General features: G+C 40.1%; 2 pseudogenes across 1 annotated transcript; both read left to right on the forward strand.

The window, feature by feature from the left end:
* Positions 1-1,203: 1,203 nt before the first annotated feature.
* LOC146485291 (ryncolin-1 pseudogene) lies at positions 1,204-7,358 on the forward strand (annotated as a pseudogene). The gene is made up of 3 exons (XR_014863424.1): positions 1,204-1,284; positions 4,297-4,644; positions 6,478-7,358. The product of XR_014863424.1 is annotated as a ryncolin-1 pseudogene (transcript).
* A 3,165-nt stretch (positions 7,359-10,523) lies between these two features.
* On the forward strand, positions 10,524-11,935 carry LOC146485292 (uncharacterized; annotated as a pseudogene).
* The last annotated feature ends 327 nt before the right edge of the window (positions 11,936-12,262 follow it).

Below are 12,262 nucleotides of genomic sequence, written 5' to 3' on the forward strand. Positions count from 1 at the left end.
CGGGTAACTTTCAGTTACTCGGGCGTGAACTATAAAGGATAGCATGTCGTGTGCTTTGCTTGAGGAGGTGACCGTCTTTGGCTTTAAAAAGTAGGTCTTAGGGATGATGTCTATTCGGACAACGTGAAATTTCCGCGAATTGTTGACCCAGCTAAAGACTTAGTATATTTTTGTGGTGGAAAAGGGCGCTAACCCTTCCCTTTTCAAATGTTGATTTCAACAGCCGGGACTTAAGCTGATATGGAAAACACCAGCAAGAATGGGCAAGGATATTCTCTTCAAGAAGCGTCAGTTTGAAAAGCTATTCGACTATTTTCGCCGTTATAACTGTAGCGTTGTTAGGCTAGCGATCGATTAGTCGAGAGGTGCGATTTTGGTCGGATTTCCGGACTCAATGTCATAAATAATTTCCAGATGTTCGTTCGGCGTGATTCTCATTACGTCTTGAATTTACAATGAAGACGGAAAATCAATTCAAAACGCTGTCTTGCCCCGATTAAGCCGATTCTGTTGTCGAGGGCTAAGCTTGAGCGCTTAAGTACCGGATTTTGGTTGAGATTTAAGATGCGAATGCGCCGTTAATAATTGCCAAATATCACACTTGTTTAGTCGGATCACATGTCATGTCCGCATTTCGCTCAGGTGTCAATGTCACATCTAATTCCAAAGAAAAGCCCCTCTTTTCTCTTGCATAGTATTCCCTGACCTTACTTTCTTGTGATGAAACGTAACTGGAGTATTGTTAATGACTAGCATATTCCTTCAGCTTAGAAAGTCACAAAATTTGCTCAATTTCTGTAGCCACCTTTTTGAAAATCAGCTCAGAAATATATTCGGATTTTGTTAAAAGGCGGCCCGCGGCCCACCACAAAGCCCACGGCCCGGCGGGCCACTGCTCAGTAAGTAAGTAGGTACGTAAGTAGGTAAGTCCATTTTCCGTAAAGGTTGGGCATGCCGAAGGTTATTCGCGATCTTTCATCGATAAATACGATGTCTTTTAGTGACAGGCGCTACCCTTTTCTTTTGGGCCTGGGAATGAGGTTAACGTAGTTCGATACCCTAATTCGTTGTATCTCGTAGGTTTCGAAAATCTTCGCTGGATTTCATACGGTTGTCGGTTTTATAGCTACGCTTGCCATGTGCCACGACAGGTTGACGAGCTCTCAGTCGGCTTTATTCGTAGGGACGTGTATGCAATTTAAAATGGCTGCCGCATTCCTCATGCGTGGATTTTCAAGGTGGCAGTTTGTGGTTCTTGGAGGGAAAAGACAGGTTTCCAATACCGTAAATCAAAAGAACTACTTTTAAGGAACACTCGGCTGCTTAAAAAGAGGAAGTCAATGAGTTCATAGCGAAGAAATTCGTGTTCGAGATTGTGTCAAGGGGAAACATGTGCCAACGCAGACAAGATCTGCAAATCATCACTTGAGCTGTAGAAGTTCACGGAAATTTTTGTGTACTCCTGGAAATACACTTTACGAGATACTACAGGTTTGAATGTGAATTTTACCGTGCTTTATGTTAAATTGAATGAACTATCATATTTCAAATAGCTTTGGTGAAATTTTCGAAAAACATACCTAGTTGCTTTTAGTGACTCGGAGTGCGCTTGGATCGGTCTCCTTCACGTACATTCATTCCATGTACCTTCATTTGAGGCGAAAATTGAACGTATTTGCTTTTCAAGGGTGAAGACAGATCTGTCTAAATTTTTTTTAAATTAGGAGAGCTTATTTCATGTTTATCTGTGTCTTGATTCACGCTTATGTAAACCATGCGAGAGCCAAACCATATCTATTACTGTTCCCTGTGTATTTTTAAAAGTGTAAACAAACCGAAATCCTTCAGCATATACCAAAATGCGCCTATATAGCAACACGATCAAATTACGCTGCACAATTTTGGCGCTGACTAAAGCTATTTATTTACCCCTCTGGATTTTATACAACATTGCTTCTTTACTGCAATATTCTACAATCGTTACACGGGCCCGAAGCATTGATTGACTAATAGACCGCAGGTTTAGAATTCCTTTAGTTGCTAATTTTGCTACAGATCATAGTTTGAAACCTACCTCGAGGACTTGAGCTTCCCTTACACTTGGTCAATAACGCAAATAGAGATACCTAGAGAATAATGGCAGTCTTAAAATCCCCCTCTATTACTTCGAAAATAACCTCCCTACAAATTTGCAACCCCACCAACATGGAACATACACTTACCGAAGTAACATCCCAGCTTTGCAACTTTTTTTCATAAATGCACTAAACAGGAGTCAATAAAGCAGACAAAAAAAATTACTGTAAACGTAACAGTCACATATAATTTATTGATCTTTGAAGAGATTCCCTTCATTTTCTTACGATGACTTTTTTCAGGGTTACTCGAACAAAGGAAATAACTTTTCATTGTGGTAGCTGAAACCACATGCACTCCTTCGAGTGCCTATTTTTTATTCAGATAAAAGAAACACTTGTAAGTAATCCATCTAATAACATTATTTTAGTTTATTGAGTACACATTTTTTAAAAAGGTCTTGTGACTATCTGTATCAGCTTTTGCTTCGGCGAATGAGGTCACATTACAAGTCCCCACTGAAGGTTAAAACCAGACCCCAAAAAGTCAAACTGCCCAGGGCCCGGTTGTTCGAAAGCCGATTAACGTTAATCCACGATTAAAAGTTAACCCAGGTTTTCATCACACTCGTTTAAAATGGTTTTAAAAGCTGATCATAAGCTAATGGTAAAGAAACGTCAAAGTCAAAACTGAGGGACAAAAATCTTTTGAAGGACCTTTGTTGATTAGTAATTAAACTCGAATTAAAGTTCTCGTTAACCCCGGATTAGCTTAATCGGGCTTTGAACAACTCGGCCCAGAACGTAATCACATGTTGGCAATCAGTAAAACTTGTAAAAGCTACTAAACCCCAAATTCATGAGATAATTTCATTAGATAAGAGTTTCAAGTCTGTTAAAACTTACGTCGTTTCAGAACGAACGTCCACTATGTTGACAAAATTCTGGGTCATCGACGTACGAACATTTATATGTCGGGCGTACATATATAGGATCAAACGTTTTTCCTCTGAGGAAAAAAGGAACAGCTACAACGATCGCAGAGTATTAAAATGATGGAAATAACAAACGAATCGAGTCTCTCCGTTGTCCATCGACAAGTTGGTCGACCACACTTACATGCCGATGCACAAGACATCTCAGCATGCGCTGTAGTGGACCAAATATCTGAAAATAGTAAAAATAAAACACTTACTTTTTCCGACTTTTTTGTGTTAGAAAAAGAAGGGTCCAACCCGGGTCGTCGGATTACCAAGCGGAACGTTACCACTAGACTACCGACGACTGACTACCGAAATTAGCAATTTTTGGGCTAGATATCCTTACCCCAAATATATAGGCTAACTGCTAGCTTAAACTGCAAGCTATCTGAGCTAAATTAGGCTAAATAAATTATCCATTATCTTGAAGTGGGAGTAAAAAAAATTGCCAGGGCCGTGAACTGAGGTGAGGTGGGCCGCGGGCTGTGGGGCTGTGAACTGGGAAGTGGGCCGTGGGCCGCTGGGGCGTGGGATTTGAGGTGGACCGGTGGAATATATCTGAGCTGATTTTCCAAAAGGTGGCTACATAAATTTAGCACATTTTGAGATTTTCTAGGCTGAATGAATATGCTAGTCATTAACAAGATTTCAGTTGCGGTTCATCACAAGACTAAAGTAAGGTCAGAGAATACTGTGCAAGAGAAAAGAGGGGCTTTTCTTTGGAATTAGACATGGCATTGACATCTGAGTGAAATGAAACATGACCTCTGATCCGACAAAACAAGTGTGACATTTAATTAAACAGAAAATTTCCGGTATTTCTGAATTTCCGGAAAAAAGGACAAGCTCGGGAGGCTGACCAAAATTTCGAAAGGGATAATTCGGAAATTATTGTTCCAATCTTTTCTTCACTGGAAATTCCGAAAATCTTGAATCAATGAATCGCGTCTACAAAGTTATTGTATGGCGAGTTTGATTGCTGAGTTTATTCGAACGAATTCAAATCCTAGTATTTGAGTATTGGTGTGTCCCTCACAGAAATCAGAAATGTAAATTAAATGCAAAGAGATCAGTCACTGGAACAAATCAGTTGGATTTTTTCATTTTCAATTGATTTCGATACGTCGCGTACCTGTGAATTCAGTGGTACGGCAATTAAATTAGAGTCGGGTGTTCGTTATCTTATATTGTCAATCTGAATCTTTTAATTTTCAGCAAAATACTGTGTTGACTTTTAAAAGGCAGGCCTAAGAAGAGATGGTATTCATACCATTAAACCTGACAATGACGATGCATTTAAGGATTTTTGCGACCAAACAACAACCAGAGGAGGGTGGACAGTGATTCAGAAAAGACTGGACGGTTCTGTTAACTTCTCTCTTGGCTGGGATGACTACAAACGAGGCTTTGGTAATCTAGTGGTGAATTTTGGCTTGGAATGGACAAGATTCATCGCCTGACAAAAGAAGGAAGAAGGCTTCGCGTGGATCTTGAAGACTTCAGCGGAAATATAGCTTAAGCCGAGTACAGCTTGTTTCGTGTTGCAGATGAGGGAAGCAATTACAGTCTGACGCTTGGTACATACAATGGTGAGCATGGAAAGAATTAGATTCAGATAAAAGAAGGAAAGATGGTAAATTTTAAACCTTGTCAAAAAAAGAAAGGTTAAAGGTTCCTCTTTTCTGTTTTATTTACCACGTTAACATTTAGAATCCTAGTTGTTTACAACCACATGAGGATTTTCTTGATTGCTAATCCTAGTGTATGACCTGTCTCGATACGAGTTCTTAGTAGCTTAGCGATCGGTTAGTCTTAGTGGGACACCTTATGATGTTTACACAATGTACTATTCTTTATCATCATAGTCCTGACGTAGATTGGAGCATGCGTACAGAAGCCGTCATTTCAAGGCAAAAAACTGAGAGCTCCATTTAGGCAAGGAATACCTTTTTGGGGTAAGGCACTGACCTTCACTATGTAGGCCTAACCGACTAATTTAAAACGGTTTGCTGTCATGCTGCCTGAAATAAGTTAAAAGGTACTATTACGTCAGCTAGTTTTCGTTGGTGTGTACATATGAACCTGAGATATGAAGCATAAAACGGGTTCGAAATAAGTTTTTGTTGTGTAAACATCATAAAGTGTTCATCTTGATTAGAACGTCTTGACCGGTGTGCGCCCGAAGGGCATGGGTTCCACTCCCGTCAAGACCCAGATTGCGGAGAGAGGAGGAGTGGGGGCGGTTAGAAAGATTCACGCAAACACAAAGACTACGGCAACGAGGACACTAGAAAAGGAAGGGTTAAGCAGCAAAACGATGGCTCTGCGCGTGCGTTAAAAATGTTAGCAAAGCAGCAACGTAAACTGAAAGCATTCAAAGCTTTATGGAGAATAAGTGTAGCAGGGAATATTTCTTTCTCCATTATAAGTTGAAAGCCTTTTCAACTAGTTATGTTCCTGGTTAATTCGGCTACTTGGTGAAAGTTAATTGGGTTGGAATAACCTTTAAGTGTGATATGATGTATGATTCAGTGAGTGACACAGGCATACTCGGAAAAAAGGAAATCCGAGTGCTCCTATCAGGAGTCGAACCTAAGACAACTTCCGATTAGTAGATCGGATGCTCTACCACTGAGCTACAGGAGACTCGTTGGAGCTCAGGCCATTACTCTAGGTTCATAGGAAAAACATCCTGCATACTGATAGGAGCGCTCGGATTTCCTTTTTCCAAGTATGCCTGAGTCACTCATTGAGTAATGCATCAATCTCATACTTTAAGGTTATTCCAACCCAATTAACTTGCACCAAGTAGGCGAATTAACCAGAAACATAACTAGTTACAACTACTTCGTTTGTTGTCGAGCACAAAATTTTGTCCATAGCAAAAAATCCAGTGTGGAAACTGAAGTCATCGATTATAAACGGCAAAAAGAGAGTATCGGCAAAACATCAGTTTCCCTTTTCAAAAATGAACACTTTTTTAGTTTTCCATAACAAACGTGGCAGTTTTAACGTCGATAACTTTGAACAACTCGTTTTACCCAGTCTGGGAGACAACTGTCGACAACTACGCCATCGTCAGTGTTCGTTGTTAGTTATTAAACTCTCACACGCAAAAACAAATTTATCGATCATTTTGGGCTTTTCAGGAAAAGCTCCATCGAGCACTTATAGTTGTCGAATATCAGTTTATGTTGTTGATTACTGACAAGCATTTAAGATGCCAACAACTTTTTCTTCAGTCTGTGGAGGCACACTAAAGATGGCGTAGTTGTCACAGACAGGGTAAACGAGTTTTTCAAAGTTATCGACATTAAAACTTCCGCGTTTTAAGCCTGTGATACCGTGATATTAACAATGGGATGTTGTGATACTTTTACGGAAATTAACTAACTTCTCTTCGATCTTGTGTGTTTTCCCAGGAACAGCTGGTGATTCCCTTTTCCTTCATCGTGGCATGCAGTTCAGCACAAAAGGTCGAGACAACGACAATGCTGTCGGGAATTGTGCCATGGGTTACAAGGGAGGCTGGTGGTACAATGCCTGTCACGATTCCAACCTGAACGGCCGCTATGTTAAGGGGAACCACTCTACTCATGCTGACGGTGTGAACTGGTATCGCTGGAAGAGTAATTACTACTCCGTTAAACGAGCTGAGATGAAAATCAAACCCGTTTATGATATGAACTAAGTGCACTTGGCGGCATTTTCTCTGTGCCAGTTTATATCTTACTTTTGAAAAAACGTAACAATCTAAATGCCGATGCACCAATCAAATAATCCGTGGTGTCCAACGTGCATGAATTTCATATGTACAGATCACTCCTTTAATCCTATGTAGATCGGAGGGGGGGGGGGGGGAGGGGGGTAATTTTGCCCCCTGCGACTTTGAACCCGAATAATATTTTTAATGGTTGTTACTAGAATGGATACTCTAAAATGAGGTTGGACACCTTATGTTAAAAATTTACCAAGTTCAAAATTACCAATTTCGCCGGCTAACCTTCGTTGGTCTAGTGGATATAGATAGGAGATATGAAGCATGTGGCCCGGGTTCGAGGCGTGCACTAATTTGAGTTTTTAAACTTCTTTTATTGTTTGAAATAAGATTTCTGTTGTGCTAAAATCGTACGATTTCTATTGTGTAAAAATCATAAGGTGTTCAACCTTGTTTTGGAGTATCCATTCTGGTAACAACCTTTTTTTAAACTTATTTCAGAGAGTTACCATCACAACAAATGACAGCTAACCGTTTTTAAATCAGTGCTTAGCCCTAAATAGTGTAGATCAGTGCCAATCCTCACAAACGAGCTCTATTGTCTCAGTTCTCTGCCTTACTAATGGGATTCTGTTCTCGTCTACGTCAGGGCTTTCACGATTAAGAATACTACATTGTGTAAATACCATAAGGTGTCCACCCTTATTTTGGAATATCCATTCTAGTAACAACCGTGGAAAATTTGTTTAGCATATCAATATAACTGAATACGCCGCATAATTATCATTCGGAATTTTAAACGTGCTTTTCTTTAATAAAACACTCTCGACCTAGTTTCCGTATTTAGAAAATTTTACCTTCTCTTTTCCGCCGGCGCCATAACTTATGTTATTTAAGTTTACATAGATCTTTTTGTGTTTAAAGTTTCGTCGGTTTCTTTGGTAATTAGAACAATAATACGAAAGCAGAGTTTGCGCGAGCAATTAGTGTAATTTTAATTTATTAAGAGTTGGATTGTATTTGGAAATATGTAATTTCTCTTTGACCTATTCAAGTTTTCGGATGAAGCAAAGTTTGGTGGATCAGAAAAATTGTAAACTGCGGCAGTTAATCCCACCACAGATTCCTCGATAAATAAGCAAAAGCTATCGTTGTTGTTAATTTGCATTAGGGAATTTACGAAACCACGAAGGCAACTCCAGCGGAAGCGTCACTTGGAAATATAATTTCGTGTTACTTGTACTACTTCCCGATTATTGCAATTTGTTGAGCTTGTACAAATTTTAATCGAACTATCCAGCATTAGCATAATCTTTTAGCGTTTTATCACGAATGCTGTTTTCAAATTGGCTACGCTACTCACTATCTAGTGAATAGAGTGATTGAGCCTAACAGTGCGCGTGGCGTGACTTATTTGTGTCATTAATCAATAAAAACATGAACCTGTTTTGCTGTTACGCTTTGAACGACCAGTAGATTTATACTTAAACAATTAGATTATTCACCCTCGATTTCTATATGCGAGATAGTTGATTTAGACTTCGCCTTCAATAACTATCACATGATAGAAATTTCGAGTTCATAATCAAATTGTTAACTGAGAAGTGGTGCAAACAGCGTTCAAGTTGAAACAGAAAATTATGAATGCTCATGCTCTCCACGAAATCTTGAATTTCTTTGTCGAATACGACTTCACGTGTGCCAAACCTATTAACGAGAAGTCAACGTTACAAACCAATAGGATTTAACAAGAAAACTGAAAAGGCCCTGCACGTGCGTTATAAATTTTGAGACATTTCTTCGCCGTACCAAAGTTAATAACGCATTTTAAAAAAATACTTATTCGTACCCGGGACTTTAAAAAAATGGGTGCTAGGTCCGTTATTATATGTAGTAGTCAGTAGTGTAAAAGTCACGGCGATCACTTCAGGGCATCGAAAACAACGATGTTGGAAAGTGTTTGTAAAATCTCATTTCCTGGAACTGATATCTGATATTTAAATAGTTAATCCATTTGAGCACCGTTGAAATTCTCAATAATCTGACTTACAGGATGAATGTGCTGTGAACTACTTTTAAAAAAAAAATGTTAACGTGTGGTTGTGCATGTACCTTCGTGGAGAATCGGACGCGCGCGCGAAGGGATGGGAGCGTGGGGGTAAGGAAAAGCTACTAGCGCTCGCTCTCGAGAGTCCTTACCTTCTACTTTTGGTACACCCAGAGGCTCAAGAAAAGATAGCCTGCGAAGATGAAAATATTTTGCATGAAAAGAGCGTATACTGTACAATAATTGAAAATGGGTATCGTCTATTTTTGCTTTCAGATTCCGTGCGCGCCGTCATATAGGAATTTTTTTACCTCATAGGGTTTCTGTCGATGTTCTGTCGGATGGAGTGACGTTTAATTGACAAAATGAAATCCAAGATCCTGGCACTTGACATTCAAATGTCCCTACAGTCCGTCACAGTTATCAAATTTGATAACCGGGGCCAAAAACAAAAAAAAAAACAGTCAATCACTCCTCTCCTCCAGGACATTGCCTAAATCCCCCCTCCCCCTGCACCGACAAAATAAACGCCTTATTTCTCCCCAATTACACTCACCTCGCCCCCGGGCCGTGGAGCTACTACAGGCATTATTTCCTGTGGTAAAGCCAGTGAAGGCGTTGCGTACATGAAAAATATAGGACGCGCGAGGGAGGGAGACACGCGAGAAGAAAAGGAGCGCCAACCCGAGAGGCCCACCAAATTGGTTTCCTGACCCCTGTCACCCCCTATTACTAACTATAGCATCAAATTGCACCCTACGCCCGTGAAACTCAAGTCGTTTGTAAATCAAATGCGTTGTACCAGGCAACAAAGATGTTTTTTGCCTATTCTGCATATTCCAAGCTTTACACAGATAGTTTAATCCTTTCCATAGCTTATTTATTCGAGGATAAATTAAATTTTGAAAGTTTTGTTTGGAGCCGCAAAGTTCTTTCCTAGCGCATGGGTATAATTAAATATGCAATTGTAAACTGGCTACCGCCCTTATGCCATTCAACATGTTAAACGGCAAAATCGAAAACTGGAGCTCCCAACCGCTCATTTCGATAAATATCTGTTCGGAATACCCTAATTGTCTCAGAGATTATGATAAAGGCCTGGATAAATTAGGAAACATTGTTGCGGAAACATTGTTGCGGAGGCAAATGTTTCCCAGTTTAGCCGGGCTGGAAACATATGTTGCAGAAACAAATTTTGCTGCTCTGAAACAAGAAAATGTTTTTGCCCTATGTCAAAAACATTTTTGCTACCTGAACACAAATTTTGCTTCCGAAACATATGTTTCCCAGTTTAGCCACCATGAAAGCAATGTTGACTAGTTTCCAGTTCTGCTCATTAAAATGTTTCCTAGTAACAAAGTCAGTTTATTATTATGCGCATGCGTGACCCTCTGTTTTCCGAAACAGTTTCCTCGTCTAGCCACCGGGAAGCAAAACATTTTGTTTGCTTCCCGCTAGTTTAGCCACCTCGGAAACATAACAAGAAACAATGTTTCCTAGTTTATCCAGGCCTTAAGTTGCAAAGGAAATCCAAAATTCTCTTCGGCTAAAAATTGGCAGCTCAAAATATCGTAACACTGGAAAACTAATACCTTTCGTTTTCAAAGGGGCAAAAAGTGTAAAACAGCTCAGTAGTAAATTTAAGGAATAACATTCCATTCCTAAAACTTTCTGCCGACCAATCTGCACTAGCTTACAAAAATATGCCTTTAAAGGGGGGGCAAAACAATCTAGGAGCACGGAAGACAACAGTTTTAAGTATTTTGCATAAATTTCCCCGTTGGCTGCTCCTGACTAAGGCAATTTGTCATAACACCAACAAGTGTAGCCATCTTTGAACATCTGTTGAACAACAAACATTGAACATCGTTGAACTATATGTGTTGGCTTTAATTATATCAGGTAACTCTAAATTCAACTGACAGAAAAGATCCCGCATCAAATACAGTGAAAGATATAATTTCCTAATGCATCCCTTTTTTTTAGTTCTTGAATTACCAGTTAGTGAGGACAGTTATTGGCAGAGAAGGCCCAAAACAAATACCGGATACAATTAGGTTATGCAAATACCTGCAGGAGTAGAAGACATAGATTATTCAGATCGTCTTCTTTCTTTGATTCTCTTTTTTTAATCTAGCCACAGAATATGTTTTTACAATCTTGAGCGCCAAAGGAGAACATGGGCCGAGTAGCACGTTTGGGTACTCAGGATAAAGTCATTTTACACAACGGAATCCAAATTTGGACTGTTCCCGCTTCATGAAGCTACGTCATTGAAGCTTCAGGTGCTTCCGGTGCTAATGGCACGTTACAGACGAGCCAGCCCATTCCACCGATTCCTTGGAGGCTAGGTGGCTTAGGAGCAAGGATGAGAGGAATTTTCCAACTTGTTCGAGGATTGAAACTTAAAATCCTAGTGGGACAAGAGGGTGGCACAAGCGACAATTTCCTTGACATGCCAGGGGGAGGGGGTGGTGGGAGTCTTATCACTTTTATGGATTACACTCCACTAATCATCGCTAGTGGGGGAGGGGGAGGGGGAGGGGGAGCAGCTCGCGTCAATTTCACGGACTGAGACCCGGGTTAGACAACAGAGAATGGGACCCGGTGTGGTGGAACCAGGTGTAATGTGGGACGGATCTGTAATGCCGACACAGGGAACATCGATTCCAAGCTAGTTGCAAGAGGAGGGGAAGGAATAAGTGGGGATGGCGAAGGGAGCAGTGTAACTGGAACACTACCCTTGTCTTTTATAAATTGGGGAACCGGATGAGCTAGTGGAGGCTTTGGTAGGGGCTCGTTCGCCCTTGTACTCGGCGGAGGAGGGGGCGGGTACTCAGGTGGGGGAGTGGTCGGAACTCAAACTAAAGGTACCGCAGTGGGAGATGGGTCATATAATGGAGGAACAAATCAACAGAACGTAACAGGTGTAAATAAAGGCAATGGTAAGGTCATCATTACTGTGATGAGTTAAAGGTGCCAGGTCACCCATGGCCAGGACTTTTGAGTAACACTTAAATAGAGGTTAAATTAAAAAAAAAAAAAGCATGAAAACAGGAGTGAAAAAAGACTGACATCTGTGAAGAATGTAGAAGAATTTCATCATCCTAGATCCCTTTAAATTACATTAGATGTATCGTTTATCAATTTTCAGTTAGTATAAATCATTACAAGAATCAAATGTGACATATTTAGACAGCACGCAAGAAGAAACCAGTTCCGATTTCGCAAAGGTAGTGCTACTAATAGTACAACTGGAGTTACTTAACATACTGAAGTACCAAACAATATTTATTGTGATTGTTGTTACATTTAATGTGCAAATTAAAATATTGGTAATGACAACTGAATCGTCTGGTACATGCATGTATTGTTCTAGTGATAATCTCCAGTGTTTTTCTATATTCTTTAATGCTTTAAAAACATTTATAAGCTTTACGTA

This window comes from Pavona decussata, unplaced genomic scaffold, assembly GCF_977016875.1.
Source record: "Pavona decussata unplaced genomic scaffold, jaPavDecu1.1 SCAFFOLD_27, whole genome shotgun sequence".
Classification (NCBI taxonomy): Eukaryota; Metazoa; Cnidaria; class Anthozoa; order Scleractinia; family Agariciidae; genus Pavona; species Pavona decussata.